Raw genomic sequence first — 18562 nt, 5'->3', positions numbered from 1 at the left:
GGGGAAGTGGGGAGATGGGGGGTAAGTGGGGAGATGGGGGGAGTAAGTGGGGAGATGGGGGGAGTAAGTGGGGAGATGGGGGAGTAAGTGGGGAGGTGGGGGAGTAAGTGAGGAGGTGGGGGAGTAAGTGGGGAGGTGGGGGAGTAAGTGGGGAGGTGGGGGAGTAAGTGGGGAGGTGGGGGAGTAAGTGGGGAGGCGGGGGAGTAAGTGGGGAGGCGGAGGAGTAAGTGGGGAGGCGGGGGAGTAAGTGGGGAGGCGGGGGAGTAAGTGGGGAGGCGGGGGAGTAAGTGGGGAGGCGGGGGAGTAAGTGGGGAGGCGGGGGAGTAAGTGGGGAGGCGGGGGAGTAAGTGGGGAGGCGGGGGAGTAAGTGGGGAGGCGGGGGAGTAAGTGGGGAGGCGGGGGGGCTAAATGGGGAGATGGGGGGGCTAAGTGGGGAGATGGGGGGGCTAAGTGGGGAGATGGGGGGGCTAAGTGGGGAGATGGGGGGGCTAAGTGGGGAGATGGGGGGGCTAAGTGGGGAGATGGGGGGGCTAAGTGGGGAGATGGGGGGGCTAAGTGGGGAGATGGGGGGGGCTAAGTGGGGAGATGGGGGGGCTAAGTGGGGAGATGGGGGGGGCTAAGTGGGGAGATGGGGGGGCTAAGTGGGGAGATGGGGGGGCTAAGTGGGGAGATGGGGGGGCTAAGTGGGGAGATGGGGGGGCTAAGTGGGGAGATGGGGGGGCTAAGTGGGGAGATGGGGATAAAGTGGGGGGATTGGGGGGGGTAAATGGGGAGATGGGGGTGTAGATTGGGGGGGTAAGTGGGGAGATGGGGGTGGTAAGTGGGGAGATGGGGGTGGTAAGTGGGGAGATGGGGGTGGTAAGTGGGGAGATGGGGGGGATAAGTGGGGAGATGGGGGGGATAAGTGGGGAGATGGGGGGGATAAGTGGGGAGATGGGGGGGATAAGTGGGGAGATGGGGGGGTAAGTGGGGAGATGGGGGGGTAAGTGGGGAGATGGGGTGGGGTAGTTAAGTGGGGAGATGTGTGGAGTAAGTGGGGAGATGGGGAGTAAGAGGGGAGATGGGGGAGTAAGAGGGGAGGTGGGGAGATGGGGGGGCTAAGTGGGGAGATGGGGGGGCTCAGTGGGGAGATGGGGGGTAAGTGGGGAGATGGGGGTAAGTGGGGAGATGGGGGTAAGTGGGGAGATGGGGGTAAGTGGGGAGATGGGGGTAAGTGGGGAGATGGGGGTAAGTGGGGAGATGGGGGGAAGTGGGGAGATGGGGGGTAAGTGGGGAGATGGGGGGTTAAGTGGGGAGATGGGGGGAGTAAGTGGGGAGATGGGGGGAGTAAGTGGGGAGATGGGGGGAGTAAGTGGGGAGATGGGGGAGTAAGTGGGGAGGTGGGGGAGTAAGTGAGGAGGTGGGGGAGTAAGTGGGGAGGTGGGGGAGTAAGTGGGGAGGTGGGGGAGTAAGTGGGGAGGCGGGGGAGTAAGTGGGGAGGCGGAGGAGTAAGTGGGGAGGCGGGGGAGTAAGTAGGGAGGCGGGGGAGTAAGTGGGGAGGCGGGGGAGTAAGTGGGGAGGCGGGGGAGTAAGTGGGGAGGCGGGGGAGTAAGTGGGGAGGTGGGGGAGTAAGTGGGGAGGTGGGGGAGTAAGTGGGGAGGTGGGGGAGTAAGTGGGGAGGTGGGGGAGTAAGTGGGGAGATGGGGGGGCTAAGTGGGGAGATGGGGGGGCTAAATGGGGAGATGGGGGGGCTAAGTGGGGAGATGGGGGGGCTAAGTGGGGAGATGGGGGGGCTAAGTGGGGAGATGGGGGGGCTAAGTGGGGAGATGGGGGGGCTAAGTGGGGAGATGGGGGGGCTAAGTGGGGAGATGGGGGGGGCTAAGTGGGGAGATGGGGGGGGCTAAGTGGGGAGATGGGGGGGGCTAAGTGGGGAGATGGGGAGGCTAAGTGGGGAGATGGGGGGGCTAAGTGGGGAGATGGGGGGGCTAAGTGGGGAGATGGGGGGGCTAAGTGGGGAGATGGGGCAAAGTGGGGGGATTGGTGGGGGTAAATGGGGAGATGGGGGTGTAGATTGGGGGGGTAAGTGGGGAGATGGGGGTGGTAAGTGGGGAGATGGGGGTGGTAAGTGGGGAGATGGGGGTGGTAAGTGGGGAGATGGGGGGGATAAGTGGGGAGATGGGGGGGTAAGTGGGGAGATGGGGGGTACATGGGGAGATGGGGTGGGGTAGTTAAGTGGGGAGATGTGTGGAGTAAGTGGGGAGATGGGGAGTAAGAGGGGAGATGGGGGCGTAAGAGGGGAGGTGGGGAGATGGGGGGGCTAAGTGGGGAGATGGGGGGGCTCAGTGGGGAGATGGGGGGTAAATGGGGAGATGGGGGTAAGTGGGGAGATGGGGGGTAAGTGGGGAGATGGGGGTAAGTGGGGAGATGGGGGTAAGTGGGGAGATGGGGGGTAAGTGGGGAGATGGTGGTTAAGTGGGGAGATGGGGGTAAGTGGGGAGATGGGGGTAAGTGGGGAGATGGGGGTAAGTGGGGAGATGGGGGGTAAGTGGGGAGATGGGGGTTAAGTGGGGAGATGGGGGGAGTAAGTGGGGAGATGGGGGGAGTAAGTGGGGAGATGGGGGAGTAAGTGGGGAGGTGGGGGAGTAAGTGGGGAGGTGGGGGAGTAAGTGGGGAGGTGGGGGAGTAAGTGGGGAGGTGGGGGAGTAAGTGGGGAGGTGGGGGAGTAAGTGGGGAGGTGGGGGAGTAAGTGGGGAGGCGGGGGAGTAAGTGGGGAGGCGGAGGAGTAAGTGGGGAGGCGGGGGAGTAAGTGGGGAGGCGGGGGAGTAAGTGGGGAGGCGGGGGAGTAAGTGGGGAGGCGGGGGAGTAAGTGGGGAGGTGGGGGAGTAAGTGGGGAGGTGGGGGAGTAAGTGGGGAGGTGGGGGGCTAAGTGGGGAGATGGGGGGGCTAAGTGGGGAGATGGGGGGGCTAAGTGGGGAGATGGGGGGGCTAAGTGGGGAGATGGGGGGGCTAAGTGGGGAGATGGGGGGCTAAGTGGGGAGATGGGGGGGCTAAGTGGGGAGATGGGGGGGCTAAGTGGGGAGATGGGGGGGCTAAGTGGGGAGATGGGGGGGCGAAGTGGGGAGATGGGGGGGCGAAGTGGGGAGATGGGGGGGCGAAGTGGGGAGATGGGGGGGCTAAGTGGGGAGATGGGGGGGCTAAGTGGGGAGATGGGGGGGCTAAGTGGGGAGATGGGGGGGGCTAAGTGGGGAGATGGGGGGGGCTAAGTGGGGAGATGGGGGGGGCTAAGTGGGGAGATGGGGGGGGCTAAGTGGGGAGATGGGGGGGGCTAAGTGGGGAGATGGGGGGCTGAGTGGGGAGATGGGGGGGCTGAGTGGGGAGATGGGGGGGCTAAGTGGGGAGATGGGGGGGCTAAGTGGGGAGATGGGGGGGCTAAGTGGGGAGATGGGGGGGCTAAGTGGGGAGATGGGGGGGCTAAGTGGGGAGATGGGGCAAAGTGGGGGGATTGGGGGGGGGGTAAATGGGGAGATGGGGGTGTAGATTGGGGGGGTAAGTGGGGAGATGGGGGTGGTAAGTGGGGAGATGGGGGTGGTAAGTGGGGAGATGGGGGTGGTAAGTGGGGAGATGGGGGTGGTAAGTGGGGAGATGGGGGGGATAAGTGGGGAGATGGGGGGGATAAGTGGGGAGATGGGGGGGTAAGTGGGGAGATGGGGGGGTACATGGGGAGATGGGGTGGGGTAGTTAAGTGGGGAGATGTGTGGAGTAAGTGGGGAGATGGGGAGTAAGAGGGGAGATGGGGGAGTAAGAGGGGAGGTGGGGAGATGGGGGGGCTAAGTGGGGAGATGGGGGGGCTCAGTGGGGAGATGGGGGGTAAATGGGGAGATGGGGGTAACTGGGGAGATGGGGGGTAAGTGGGGAGATGGGGGTAAGTGGGGAGATGGGGGTAAGTGGGGAGATGGTGGTTAAGTGGGGAGATGGGGGGAGTAAGTGGGGAGATGGGGGGAGTAAGTGGGGAGATGGGGGGAGTAAGTGGGGAGATGGGGGAGTAAGTGGGGAGGTGGGGGAGTAAGTGGGGAGGTGGGGGAGTAAGTGGGGAGGTGGGGGAGTAAGTGGGGAGATGGGGGGGCTAAGTGGGGAGATGGGGGGGCTAAGTGGGGAGATGGGGGGCTAAGTGGGGAGATATGGGGGGGCTAAGTGGGGAGATGGGGGGGCTAAGTGGGGAGATGGGGGGGCTAAGTGGGGAGATGGGGGGGCTAAGTGGGGAGATGGGGGGGCTAAGTGGGGAGATGGGGGGGCTAAGTGGGGAGATGGGGGGTAAGTGGGAAGATGGTGGTTAAGTGGGGAGATGGTGGGAGTAAGTGGGGAGATGGGGGGAGTAAGTGGGGAGATGGGGGGAGTAAGTGGGGAGGTGGGGGAGTAAGTGGGGAGGTGGGGGAGTAAGTGGGGAGGTGGGGGAGTAAGTGGGGAGGTGGGGGAGTAAGTGGGGAGGTGGGGGAGTAAGTGGGGAGGTGGGGGAGTAAGTGGGGAGGTGGGGGAGTAAGTGGGGAGGTGGGGGAGTAAGTGGGGAGGTGGGGGAGTAAGTGGGGAGGTGGGGGAGTAAGTGGGGAGGTGGGGGAGTAAGTGGGGAGGTGGGGGGGCTAAGTGGGGAGATGGGGGGGCTAAGTGGGGAGATGGGGGGGCTAAGTGGGGAGATGGGGGGGCTAAGTGGGGAGATGGGGGGGCTAAGTGGGGAGATGGGGGGGCTAAGTGGGGAGATGGGGGGGCTAAGTGGGGAGATGGGGGGGGGCTAAGTGGGGAGATGGGGGGGGCTAAGTGGGGAGATGGGGGGGGCTAAGTGGGGAGATGGGGGGGCTAAGTGGGGAGATGGGGGGGCTAAGTGGGGAGATGGGGGGGCTAAGTGGGGAGATGGGGGGGCTAAGTGGGGAGATGGGGCAAAGTGGGGGGATGGGGGGGGTAAATGGGGAGATGGGGGTGTAGATTGGGGGGGTAAGTGGGGAGATGGGGGTGGTAAGTGGGGAGATGGGGGTGGTAAGTGGGGAGATGGGGGTGGTAAGTGGGGAGATGTGTGGAGTAAGTGGGGAGATGTGTGGAGTAAGTGGGGAGATGGGGGAGTAAGAGGGGAGATGGGGGAGTAAGAGGGGAGGTGGGGAGATGGGGGGGCTAAGTGTGGAGATGAGGGGGCTCAGTGGGGAGATGGGGGGCTAAGTGGGGAGATGGGGGGCTAAGTGGGGAGATGGGGGGCTAAGTGGGAGATGGGGGGCTAAGTGGGGAGATGGGGGGCTAAGTGGGGAGATGGGGGGCTAAGTGGGGAGATGGGGGGCTAAGTGGGGAGATGGGAGGGCTAAGTGGGGAGATGGGAGGGCTAAGTGGGGGAGATGGGAGGGCTAAATGGGGGAGATGGGAGGGCTAAGTGGGGGAGATGGGAGGGCTAAGTGGGGGAGATGGGAGGGCTAAGTGGGGGAGATGGGAGGGCTAAGTGGGGGAGATGGGAGGGCTAAGTGGGGGAGATGGGAGGGCTAAGTGGGGGAGATGGGAGGGCTAAGTGGGGGAGATGGGAGGGCTAAGTGGGGGAGATGGGAGGGCTAAGTGGGGGAGATGGGAGGGCTAAGTGGGGGAGATGGGAGGGCTAAGTGGGGGAGATGGGAGGGCTAAGTGGGGGAGATGGGAGGGCTAAGTGGGGGAGATGGGAGGGCTAAGTGGGGGAGATGGGAGGGCTAAGTGGGGGAGATGGGAGGGCTAAGTGGGGGAGATGGGAGGGCTAAGTGGGGGAGATGGGAGGGCTAAGTGGGGGAGATGGGAGGGCTAAGTGGGGGAGATGGGAGGGCTAAGTGGGGGAGATGGGAGGGCTAAGTGGGGGAGATGGGAGGGCTAAGTGGGGGAGATGGGAGGGCTAAGTGGGGGAGATGGGAGGGCTAAGTGGGGGAGATGGGAGGGCTAAGTGGGGGAGATGGGAGGGCTAAGTGGGGGAGATGGGAGGGCTAAGTGGGGGAGATGGGAGGGCTAAGTGGGGGAGATGGGAGGGCTAAGTGGGGGAGATGGGAGGGCTAAGTGGGGGAGATGGGAGGGCTAAGTGGGGGAGATGGGAGGGCTAAGTGGGGGAGATGGGAGGGCTAAGTGGGGGAGATGGGAGGGCTAAGTGGGGGAGATGGGAGGGCTAAGTGGGGGAGATGGGAGGGCTAAGTGGGGGAGATGGGAGGGCTAAGTGGGGGAGATGGGAGGGCTAAGTGGGGGAGATGGGAGGGCTAAGTGGGGGAGATGGGAGGGCTAAGTGGGGGAGATGGGAGGGCTAAGTGGGGGAGATGGGAGGGCTAAGTGGGGGAGATGGGAGGGCTAAGTGGGGGAGATGGGAGGGCTAAGTGGGGGAGATGGGAGGGCTAAGTGGGGGAGATGGGAGGGCTAAGTGGGGGAGATGGGAGGGCTAAGTGGGGGAGATGGGAGGGCTAAGTGGGGGAGATGGGAGGGCTAAGTGGGGGAGATGGGAGGGCTAAGTGGGGGAGATGGGAGGGCTAAGTGGGGGAGATGGGAGGGCTAAGTGGGGGAGATGGGAGGGCTAAGTGGGGGAGATGGGAGGGCTAAGTGGGGGAGATGGGAGGGCTAAGTGGGGGAGATGGGAGGGCTAAGTGGGGGAGATGGGAGGGCTAAGTGGGGGAGATGGGAGGGCTAAGTGGGGGAGATGGGAGGGCTAAGTGGGGGAGATGGGAGGGCTAAGTGGGGGAGATGGGAGGGCTAAGTGGGGGAGATGGGAGGGCTAAGTGGGGGAGATGGGAGGGCTAAGTGGGGGAGATGGGAGGGCTAAGTGGGGGAGATGGGAGGGCTAAGTGGGGGAGATGGGAGGGCTAAGTGGGGGAGATGGGAGGGCTAAGTGGGGGAGATGGGAGGGCTAAGTGGGGGAGATGGGAGGGCTAAGTGGGGGAGATGGGAGGGCTAAGTGGGGGAGATGGGAGGGCTAAGTGGGGGAGATGGGAGGGCTAAGTGGGGGAGATGGGAGGGCTAAGTGGGGGAGATGGGAGGGCTAAGTGGGGGAGATGGGAGGGCTAAGTGGGGGAGATGGGAGGGCTAAGTGGGGGAGATGGGAGGGCTAAGTGGGGGAGATGGGAGGGCTAAGTGGGGGAGATGGGAGGGCTAAGTGGGGGAGATGGGAGGGCTAAGTGGGGGAGATGGGAGGGCTAAGTGGGGGAGATGGGAGGGCTAAGTGGGGGAGATGGGAGGGCTAAGTGGGGGAGATGGGAGGGCTAAGTGGGGGAGATGGGAGGGCTAAGTGGGGGAGATGGGAGGGCTAAGTGGGGGAGATGGGAGGGCTAAGTGGGGGAGATGGGAGGGCTAAGTGGGGGAGATGGGAGGGCTAAGTGGGGGAGATGGGAGGGCTAAGTGGGGGAGATGGGAGGGCTAAGTGGGGGAGATGGGAGGGCTAAGTGGGGGAGATGGGAGGGCTAAGTGGGGGAGATGGGAGGGCTAAGTGGGGGAGATGGGAGGGCTAAGTGGGGGAGATGGGAGGGCTAAGTGGGGGAGATGGGAGGGCTAAGTGGGGGAGATGGGAGGGCTAAGTGGGGGAGATGGGAGGGCTAAGTGGGGGAGATGGGAGGGCTAAGTGGGGGAGATGGGAGGGCTAAGTGGGGGAGATGGGAGGGCTAAGTGGGGGAGATGGGAGGGCTAAGTGGGGGAGATGGGAGGGCTAAGTGGGGGAGATGGGAGGGCTAAGTGGGGGAGATGGGAGGGCTAAGTGGGGGAGATGGGAGGGCTAAGTGGGGGAGATGGGAGGGCTAAGTGGGGGAGATGGGAGGGCTAAGTGGGGGAGATGGGAGGGCTAAGTGGGGGAGATGGGAGGGCTAAGTGGGGGAGATGGGAGGGCTAAGTGGGGGAGATGGGAGGGCTAAGTGGGGGAGATGGGAGGGCTAAGTGGGGGAGATGGGAGGGCTAAGTGGGGGAGATGGGAGGGCTAAGTGGGGGAGATGGGAGGGCTAAGTGGGGGAGATGGGAGGGCTAAGTGGGGGAGATGGGAGGGCTAAGTGGGGGAGATGGGAGGGCTAAGTGGGGGAGATGGGAGGGCTAAGTGGGGGAGATGGGAGGGCTAAGTGGGGGAGATGGGAGGGCTAAGTGGGGGAGATGGGAGGGCTAAGTGGGGGAGATGGGAGGGCTAAGTGGGGGAGATGGGAGGGCTAAGTGGGGGAGATGGGAGGGCTAAGTGGGGGAGATGGGAGGGCTAAGTGGGGGAGATGGGAGGGCTAAGTGGGGGAGATGGGAGGGCTAAGTGGGGGAGATGGGAGGGCTAAGTGGGGGAGATGGGAGGGCTAAGTGGGGGAGATGGGAGGGCTAAGTGGGGGAGATGGGAGGGCTAAGTGGGGGAGATGGGAGGGCTAAGTGGGGGAGATGGGAGGGCTAAGTGGGGGAGATGGGAGGGCTAAGTGGGGGAGATGGGAGGGCTAAGTGGGGGAGATGGGAGGGCTAAGTGGGGGAGATGGGAGGGCTAAGTGGGGGAGATGGGAGGGCTAAGTGGGGGAGATGGGAGGGCTAAGTGGGGGAGATGGGAGGGCTAAGTGGGGGAGATGGGAGGGCTAAGTGGGGGAGATGGGAGGGCTAAGTGGGGGAGATGGGAGGGCTAAGTGGGGGAGATGGGAGGGCTAAGTGGGGGAGATGGGAGGGCTAAGTGGGGGAGATGGGAGGGCTAAGTGGGGGAGATGGGAGGGCTAAGTGGGGGAGATGGGAGGGCTAAGTGGGGGAGATGGGAGGGCTAAGTGGGGGAGATGGGAGGGCTAAGTGGGGGAGATGGGAGGGCTAAGTGGGGGAGATGGGAGGGCTAAGTGGGGGAGATGGGAGGGCTAAGTGGGGGAGATGGGAGGGCTAAGTGGGGGAGATGGGAGGGCTAAGTGGGGGAGATGGGAGGGCTAAGTGGGGGAGATGGGAGGGCTAAGTGGGGGAGATGGGAGGGCTAAGTGGGGGAGATGGGAGGGCTAAGTGGGGGAGATGGGAGGGCTAAGTGGGGGAGATGGGAGGGCTAAGTGGGGGAGATGGGAGGGCTAAGTGGGGGAGATGGGAGGGCTAAGTGGGGGAGATGGGAGGGCTAAGTGGGGGAGATGGGAGGGCTAAGTGGGGGAGATGGGAGGGCTAAGTGGGGGAGATGGGAGGGCTAAGTGGGGGAGATGGGAGGGCTAAGTGGGGGAGATGGGAGGGCTAAGTGGGGGAGATGGGAGGGCTAAGTGGGGGAGATGGGAGGGCTAAGTGGGGGAGATGGGAGGGCTAAGTGGGGGAGATGGGAGGGCTAAGTGGGGGAGATGGGAGGGCTAAGTGGGGGAGATGGGAGGGCTAAGTGGGGGAGATGGGAGGGCTAAGTGGGGGAGATGGGAGGGCTAAGTGGGGGGAGATGGGGGGGTTAAGTGGGGGGAGATGGGGGGGTTAAGTGGGGGGAGATGGGGGGTTAAGTGGGGGGAGATGGGGGGGTTAAGTGGGGGGGAGATGGGCCGGTTAAGTGGGGGGATGGGCCGGTTAAGTGGGGGGATGGGCCGGTTAAGTGGGGGGATGGGCCGGTTAAGTGGGGGGATGGGCCGGTTAAGTGGGGGGATTGGCCGGTTAAGTGGGGGGATGGGGGTGGGGAGCTGGGAGGGGGGGTAAATGGGGAGATGGGGGTGTAGATTGGGGGGGGTAAGTGGGGAGATGGCGTGGTAAGTGGGGAGATGGGGGGGTAAGTGGGGAGATGGTGGGGTAAGTCGGGAGATGGGGGGTAAGTGGGAGATGGGGGGGGTAAGTGGGGAGATGGGGTGGGGGAGTTAAGTTGGGGGATGTGGGGGGGGTAAGTGGGGAGATGTGGGGAGATGGGGGTGGTAAGTGGGGAGACGGGGGTGGTAAGTGGGGAGATGGGGTGGTAAGTGGGAGATGGGGTGGTAAGTGGCGAGATGGGGGGGTAAGTGGGGAGATGGGGGTGTAAGTGGGGAGATGGGGGGTAAGTGGGGAGATGGGGGTTAGGTGGGGAGGTTGGGGGGGTAAGTGGGGAGGATGGGGGGTAAATGGGGAAATGGGTGGGGAGATGTGGGGGCAAGTGGGGAGATGTGGGGGCAAGTGGGGAGATGTGGGGGCAAGTGGGGAGATGTGGGGGCAAGTGGGGAGATGTGGGGGCAAGTGGGGAGATGTGGGGGCAAGTGGGGAGATGTGGGGGCAAGTGGGGAGATGTGGGGGCAAGTGGGGAGATGTGGGGGCAAGTGGGGAGATGTGGGGGCTAAGTGGGGCGATGTGGGGGCTAAGTGGGGCGATGTGGGGGCTAAGTGGGGAGATGTGGGGGCCAAGTGGGGAGATGTGGGGGCTAAGTGGGGAGATGGGGGGCTAAGTGGGGAGATGGGGGGCTAAGTGGGGAGATGGGGGGCTAAGTGGGGAGATGGGGGGGCTAAGTGGGGAGATGGGGGGGCTAAGTGGGGAGATGGGGGGGCTAAGTGGGGAGATGGGGGGGTTAAGTGGGGGGATGGGGGTGGGGAGCTGGGGGGGGGGTAAATGGGGAGATGGGGATGTAGATTGGGGGGGTAAGTGGGGAGATGGGGGGGTAAGTGGGGAGATGGGGGGTAAGTGGGGAGATGGGGGGGTAAGTGGGGAGATGGGGGGGCTAAGTGGGGAGATGGGGGGGCTAAGTGGGGAGATGGGGGGGCTAAGTGGGGAGATGGGGGGGCTAAGTGGGGAGATGGGGGGGCTAAGTGGGGAGATGGGGGGGCTAAGTGGGGAGATGGGGGGGCTAAGTGGGGAGATGAGGGGGCTAAGTGGGGAGATGGGGGGGCTAAGTGGGGAGATGGGGGGGCTAAGTGGGGAGATGGGGGGGCTAAGTGGGGAGATGGGGGGGCTAAGTGGGGAGATGGGGGGGCTAAGTGGGGAGATGGGGGGGGCTAAGTGGGGAGATGGGGGAGGCTAAGTGGGGAGATGGGCGGCTTAAGTGGGGGGATGGGCGGGTTAAGCGGGGGGATGGGGGTGGGGAGCTGGGGGGGGGGGGTAAATGGGGGATGGGGGTGTAGATTGGGGGGGTAAGTGGGGAGATGGGGGGGTAAGTGGGGAGATGGGGGGGTAAGTGGGGAGATGGGGGGGTAAGTGGGGAGATGGGGGGGTAAGTGGGGAGATGGAGGGGGTAAGTGGGGAGATGGGGGGGTAAGTGGGGAGATGGGGGGGTAAGTGGGGAGATGGGGGGTTTAAGTGGGGAGATGGGGGGGTAAGTGGGGAGATGGGGGGGCAAGTGGGGAGATGGGGCAAGTGGGGAGATGGGGGGGCAAGTGGGGAGATGGGGTGGGTTAGTTAAGTGGGGAGATGTGGGGGGTAAGTGGGGAGATGTGGGGAGATGGGGGTTCAAGTGGGGAGATGGGGGGGTAAGTGGGGAGATGGGGGGGTAAGTGGGGAGATGGGGGGTAAGTGGGGAGATGGGGGGTAAGTGGGGAGATGGGGGGTAAGTGGGGAGATGGGGGGTAAGTGGGGAGATGGGGGTTAAGTGGGGAGATGGGGGTTAAGTGGGGAGATGGGGGTTAAGTGGGGAGATGGGGGATAAGTGGGGAGATGGGGGTAAGTGGGGAGATGGGGGGTAAGTGGGGAGATGGGGGGTAAGTGGGGAGATGGGGGGTAAGTGGGGAGATGGGGGGTAAGTGGGGAGATGGGGGTAAGTGGGGAGATGGGGGGTAAGTGGGGAGATGGGGGGTAAGTGGGGAGATGGGGGGTAAGTGGGGAGATGGGTGGTAAGTGGGGAGATGGGTGGTAAGTGGGGAGATGGGTGGTAAGTGGGGAGATGGGGGTAAGTGGGGAGATGGGGGTAAGTGGGGAGATGGGGGTAAGTGGGGAGATGGGCCGGGCTAAGTGGGGGGATGGGCGGGTTAAGTGGGGGGATGGGCGGGTTAAGTGGGGGGATGGGCGGGTTAAGTGGGGGGATGGGGGTGGGGAGCTGGGGGGGGGTAAATGGGGAGATGGGGGGGTAAGTGGGGAGATGGGGGGTAAGTGGGGAGATGTGTGGGGGAGTTGTGGGGAGATGGGGGGCAAGTGGGGAGATGGGGGGCAAGTGGGGAGATGGGGGGGCAAGTGGGGAGATGGGGGGGCAAGTGGGGAGATGGGGGGGCAAGTGGGGAGATGGGGGGGCAAGTGGGGAGATGGGGGGGCAAGTGGGGAGATGGGGGGGCAAGTGGGGAGATGGGGGGCAAGTGGGGAGATGGGGGGGCAAGTGGGGAGATGGGGGGGCAAGTGGGGAGATGGGGGGGCAAGTGGGGAGATGGGGGGGCAAGTGGGGAGATGGGGGGGCAAGTGGGGAGATGGGGGGGCAAGTGGGGAGATGGGGGGCAAGTGGGGAGATGGGGGGGCAAGTGGGGAGATGGGGGGGCAAGTGGGGAGATGGGGGGGCAAGTGGGGAGATGGGGGGGCAAGTGGGGAGATGGGGGGGCAAGTGGGGAGATGGGGGGCAAGTGGGGAGATGGGGGGCAAGTGGGGAGATGGGGGGGCAAGTGGGGAGATGGGGGGGCAAGTGGGGAGATGGGGGGGCAAGTGGGGAGATGGGGGGGCAAGTGGGGAGATGGGGGGGCAAGTGGGGAGATGGGGGGGCAAGTGGGGAGATGGGGGGGCAAGTGGGGAGATGGGGGGGCAAGTGGGGAGATGGGGGGGCAAGTGGGGAGATGGGGGGGCAAGTGGGGAGATGGGGGGGCAAGTGGGGAGATGGGGGGGGCAAGTGGGGAGATGGGGGGGGCAAGTGGGGAGATGGGGGGGGCAAGTGGGGAGATGGGGGTGGCAAGTGGGGAGATGGGGGTGGCAAGTGGGGAGATGGGGGTGGCAAGTGGGGAGATGGGGGTGGCAAGTGGGGAGATGGGGGTGGCAAGTGGGGAGATGGGGGGGGTAAGTGGGGAGATGGGGGGGGTAAGTGGGGAGATGGGGGGGGTAAGTGGGGAGATGGGGGGGGTAAGTGGGGAGATGGGGGGGGTAAGTGGGGAGATGGGGGGGTAAGTGGGGAGATGGGGGGGGTAAGTGGGGAGATGGGGGGGGTAAGTGGGGAGATGGGGGGGGTAAGTGGGGAGATGGGGGGGTAAGTGGGGAGATGGGGGGGGTAAGTGGGGAGATGGGGGGGGTAAGTGGGGAGATGGGGGGCAAGTGGGGAGATGGGGGGGCAAGTGGGGAGATGGGGGGGCAAGTGGGGAGATTGGGGGGCAAGTGGGGAGATGGGGGGGCAAGTGGGGAGATGGGGGGGCAAGTGGGGAGATGGGGGGGCAAGTGGGGAGATGGGGGGGCAAGTGGGGAGATGGGGGGGCAAGTGGGGAGATGGGGGGGCAAGTGGGGAGATGGGGGGGCAAGTGGGGAGATGGGGGGGCAAGTGGGGAGATGGGGGGGCAAGTGGGGAGATGGGGGGGCAAGTGGGGAGATGGGGGGGCAAGTGGGGAGATGGGGGGGCTAAGTGGGGAGATGGGGGGGGCTAAGTGGGGAGATGGGGGGTAAGTGGGGAGATGGAGGAAGGTAAGTGGGGAGATGGGGGGGTAAGTGGGGAGTTGGGGGAGCAAGTGGGGAGATGGGGGGGCAAGTGGGGAGATGGGGGGGCAAGTGGGGAGATGTGGGGGATAGTGGGGAGATGTGGGGGCAAGTGGGGGATGGGGGGGTAACTGGGGAGATGATGTGGGGTGGTAAGTGGGAGATGAGAGGGGGTAAGTGGGGAGATGGGGGGTGGGGTAAGTGGGGAGATGGGGGGGCTAGGTGGGGAGATGGGGGGTAAGTCGGGAGATGGAGGAAGGTAAGTCGGGAGATGGAGGAAGGTAAGTGGGGAGATGGGGGGGTAAGTGGGGAGATGGGGGGGTAAGTGGGGAGATGGGGGAGTAAGTGGGGCGATGGGGGAGTAAGTGGGGAGATGGGGGAGTAAGTGTGGAGATGGGGGAGTAAGTGGGGAGATGGGGGAGTAAGTGGGGAGATGGGGGAGTAAGTGGGGAGATGGGGGAGTAAGTGGGGAGATGGGGGAGTAAGTGGGGAGATGGGGGGTAAGTGGGGAGATGGGGGGGGTAAGTGGGGAGATGGGGATAAGTGGGGAGATGGGCGGGTTAAGTGGGAGATGGGGGTGTAGTTGGGGGTAAGTGGGAGATGGGCGGGTTAAGTGGGGAGATGGGCGGGTTAAGTGGGGAGATGGGCGGGTTAAGTGGGGAGATGGGCGGGTTAAGTGGGGAGATGGGCGGGTTCAGTGGGGAGATGGGCGGGTTCAGTGGGGAGATGGGCGGGTTCAGTGGGGAGATGGGCGGGTTCAGTGGGGAGATGGGCGGGTTCAGTGGGGAGATGGGCGGGTTCAGTGGGGAGATGGGCGGGTTCAGTGGGGAGATGGGCGGGTTCAGTGGGGAGATGGGCGGGTTCAGTGGGGAGATGGGCGGGTTCAGTGGGGAGATGGGCGGGTTCAGTGGGAGATGGGCGGGTTAAGTGGGGAGATGGGGGTGGGGAGATGGGGGAGGTAAGTGGGGAGATGAGGGTGTAGATGGGGGGTAAGTGGGGAGATGGGGGTGGGGAGCTGGGGGGGTAAGTGGGGAGATGGGGGGGCTATGTGGGGAGATGGGGGGTGGGGCGGCCGTGGGGGAGGCGCGGGGCAGCCGTGGGGGGGGGGGCGGAGCGGCCGTGGGGGGGGGCGCGGGGCGGCCGTGGGGGTGCGCGGGGTGGCCATTGTGGGGCCGTGGGTAGGAGATGAGGGGGTAAGTGGGGAGGCTGGAGGGTTAGGTGGATGAGGTGGGTGTGTAAGTGTTGGGGGCTAAGTGGGGATGGGTGGGGCGTTGCGGGGTTAAGTGAGGTAGTGTGGGGGCTATGTGGGGAGGTGAGGGGGTTAAGTGGGGAGGTGGGAGGGGTAAATGGGGAGTTTGGGCAGTATGTGGGGATGTTGGGGGGAAGTGGGGGTGGATAGGTGGGGATGAAAGTGGGCGGGTTGGAAGTGGGGGGCCAGGGGGGTTATGTGGGGGGGGGGGGGGGGGGGTAGTGGCTGCCTTAAGGGACAAGGCCAAACTACCCATCTTTTCAGTGACCCTTCAGCTGAGAGGGAGCCTGGAATCAATAATAATAATCTTTATTGTCACAAGTAGGCTTACATTAACACGGCAATAAAGTTACTGTGAAAAAACCCTCGTCGCCACATTCCGGCACCTGTCTGTCTTTCAGGAATGGGGATGCCATTGAATGTCAAGGGGAGCTGATCCGAATCTTTCTTGTTGGAGATGGTCATTGCCTGGCACTTGCCTGAAATGGATGTTACTTGCCACCCCAAAATGGAATATTGGTGCATATAGAATCCCTGCAGTGCTGATCAAGGCCATTTGGCCTACTCAGTCTGCACTGACCCACTGAAAAAACACCCTACGTGGGCCCAATACCCACCCTATCCCTGTAACCCTTCCTAACTTACACATCTTTTGACATTAGGCACAATTTAGCATCGCTAATCCACCTAACCTGCACATTTTAAGACTGTGGGAGGAAACCCTCGCAGACACGGGAGAATGTGTCACGACTGATCTGATGTGATAATCTTTAACTCCACTTTCCCGCCTTAGCCCCATAAACCTTGATTCCCTTACTGATTAATAATTTGTATCTTAGCCTTGAGCATACTTAACAACCCAGCCTCTACAGTCCCATGTGGCAAAGAATTCCACAGATTCACTACCCTCAGAGAATAAATTCCTCCTCATCTCTTATATGTGGGGAGGTGGGGGAGGCTCACAACACTGAATTTTGTTGCAATTGTGCAGGGTGTTGGTGAGGCCCCACATGGAATACTGTATACAGTTTTGTGGTCCCCTTACCTAAAATAGGATATTGTAACATTGGAGACAGTTTAAAGGAGATTTACCAGGCTAATTCTTGAGATGAAAGGGTTGCCCTATCAAGGGAGACTAAATAGTTTGGGTCTATATTCCTTGGAGTTTAGAAGAGTAAGGGGTGACGTTATTCAAACATAAAAGATACTGAGGGCGCTTGACAGGGTAGATGGTGAGATGTTTTCAATGGTGGGAGAGTCTCAAACAAGGGCACAAAGATACAAGATAAAGGGCGGTCATTTAAAACTGAGGTGCATAGAAATTTCTTCTCGCAAAGGATGGTTATCTCTGGAATTCTCTCCCCTGGAGGGTGGTGGAGGCTGGATCATTCAAAAGTATTTAAAGTGAAGGTGGCTAAATATTTGATAGATCGAGGAACATTGGGCGATGGGGAAACGGCACAGAAAAGGAGTTGAGGCCGGCATAAATCAGCCATGATCGTATTGAATGGAGGGGCAGGTCTGAAGGACCTGGTGGCCGACTCCTGCTTGTGTTCTTGAATCATACAACAGTATAGCACATTTACAGGCCATTTAGCCTTTTCAAAGGTGTAAGCCAGTTAGTCCCATTCCCCCACTCTGCCCATATCCGTTAAATTATTTTTCCTTCAAGTATTAATCTAATTCCCTGTTTAAAGCCCTTCTCTTGGGCAGTTGGGGGTGGGCAATAAATGCTGGCCTAGCCAGCAATGCCCATATCCCATGAAAGAATAAATTTTACAAAATTGAATCCTTTCCCTCCAGCCTACCAGAAAATGCATTCCAAACCTAACCATCGTTATGTAAAAAGGCTTTTTTCTCATGTTGCCTCTGGTTTTCTTTTAACCGTTTACTTTAAAACGGTGGAATTGTTCTGGTACTGAAAACATTTTCTTTTCAGTTATTTATTTGAAACCCCCTCTTGTCAAATGTCCTCAGCTCGAGCGGAGAATAGCCTAGCTTTTCCACTGGGAGACCAGTATTATCAGGGATTGCTGGCCTTGCCAGTGGAGCTCATATCCAATGATGGAATAAAATGAACAACCATTGACTGCCAGTTAGACCCATCAATAGAGGAAAAAATGTAAAAACTTTACAACAAATTGTCATTTTCCAGAGAAGAGAGAGAGTGTGGGGACAGGGATTTACAGCTTTGGTGCAACGAGAGAGGAAAACTTGTTTCATAGAAACTAGAATTATCTGTGCTGAATTTCTATCCTGTGCTGGCATTAATGATTTCTTGTAAACTCCTTTTGCAGGGTGTTAGAAGGTGAGGATTTGCAGACAGGGAACTGAAACCCAAAATTACATCAAGCTCTGATAGTCACTTAATTCATCAGGACCAGAATATCATCGGCCTTTGAATGTAGAAGGAGAAGTATTTGTCTGTTCTATTGTGGTAAAATATTTCAAACATCAGTGTGACTGGAAAGCACCGATTCTCTCACACACACACATTAGAGTAGCGTTCCAGTCCACTGACTGCGGAAGGAGCTTTAATGAATTGACATTGCACCATACAGAGCAAGGAGAGACCGTGCATGTGTTCTGTGAGTGAGCAAGCCTTCAACTGATCGCTGAACCCGGGGTGTCACAAGGATACCCGTGCCATGGAGAAGCCATGGAAATGTGGGGACTGTGGGAAAGGATTCCGTTCTCCGTCTGAGCTGGAAACTCATCGACGCATTCACACCGGAGAGAGACCATTCACCTGCTCTCAATGTAGGAAGCGATTCACTCAGTCATCACACTTGCTGTTACACCAGCGGGTTCACACCGGGGAGAGGCCGTTCACCTGCTCAGAGTGTGGGAATGGATTCAGTGATTCATCCACCCTACGGAAGCACCGGCGCGTTCACACCGGGGAGAGGCCGTTCACTTGCACTTTGTGTGGGAAGGGATTCACGCAATCATCCAGCCTGCTGAGACACCATGGCAGTCACACCAATGAGAGACCTTTCAAATGCTCTGACTGTGGCGGTGGCTTCAAAAGCTCTCAGGAACTGATGGTCCACCAGCGCATTCACACTGAGGAGAGACCATTCAGCTGCTCTCACTGCTCAAAGAGGTTTAGAAAGGCATCCAACCTGCTGATGCACCAGCGAGTTCACACTGGGGAGAGGCCGTTCACCTGCTCCATGTGTGGGAAAAGATTCACTCGGGTATCTCATCTGCAGACACACCATCGAGTTCACACCGGGGAGAGGCCATTCACCTGCTCTCTCTGTGGGAAGAGATTCACTCAGGTATCCAGCCTGCAAACACACCAGCGAGTGCATAAGTGATTATAGGGGTTGGATTCTGTTGTTGTTGCTGCTGGTAATCACATCCAGGACTGAACCATATTCATTTTGACAATTGGTGATGTGGGAGGTTTGGCGGGTTTCTTTCTGCTGGCCTGGCTGGTTTCAAAACTTTGCTTCCAGTGGACTGATGCTCTTTGACCCTGTGAATGCGCATTTCCACTGAAATGATCCACAAAAGATGAAGTACATTTATTTTATCCTGGGTAGTAGATTGTGTTTTTCCTACCACCACAGGTAAATCTGAAATAAATATTTGTTTTGGTTCCATTGAGTCTACAGCATAGAGTCTGGCCAGGTGGCTCAATTAGTCCATGGTAGTGTCTGTCCTCCACATATGGTAGTGTTTGTCCTCTTCCCACCAACAGGATATCCTCCCTTAACAAACCCATGCTGACTGTCTTTGATTTCTCCTTGACTTTCTAAATGATGATTTATAGTCATGATGTGGAGATGCCGGCATTGGACTGGGGTGAGCACAGTGAGAAGTCTTACAATACCAGGTTAAAGTCTAACAGGTTTGTTTCAAACACTAGCTTTCGGA

At 60.8% G+C, this 18562-nt stretch overlaps 1 long non-coding RNA gene across 1 annotated transcript in view; it reads left to right on the top strand.

Moving 5' to 3' along the window:
* Positions 1 to 18288, top strand: part of LOC140395348 (uncharacterized) — a 56775-nt gene extending 38487 nt beyond the window's left edge. Inside the window, exon 2 of the long non-coding RNA XR_011936165.1 lies at positions 16975 to 18288. This is a non-coding gene — a long non-coding RNA (uncharacterized lncRNA). The remainder of the gene's footprint in view (positions 1 to 16974) is intronic.
* Positions 18289 to 18562: the final 274 nt, after the last annotated feature.

This window comes from Scyliorhinus torazame, chromosome 18 (genome assembly GCF_047496885.1).
Source record: "Scyliorhinus torazame isolate Kashiwa2021f chromosome 18, sScyTor2.1, whole genome shotgun sequence".
Lineage (NCBI taxonomy): Eukaryota > Metazoa > Chordata > Chondrichthyes > Carcharhiniformes > Scyliorhinidae > Scyliorhinus > Scyliorhinus torazame.
The sequence above is the reverse complement of the archived record's forward strand: the minus strand, read 5'-3'. Positions and strand labels throughout refer to the sequence as shown.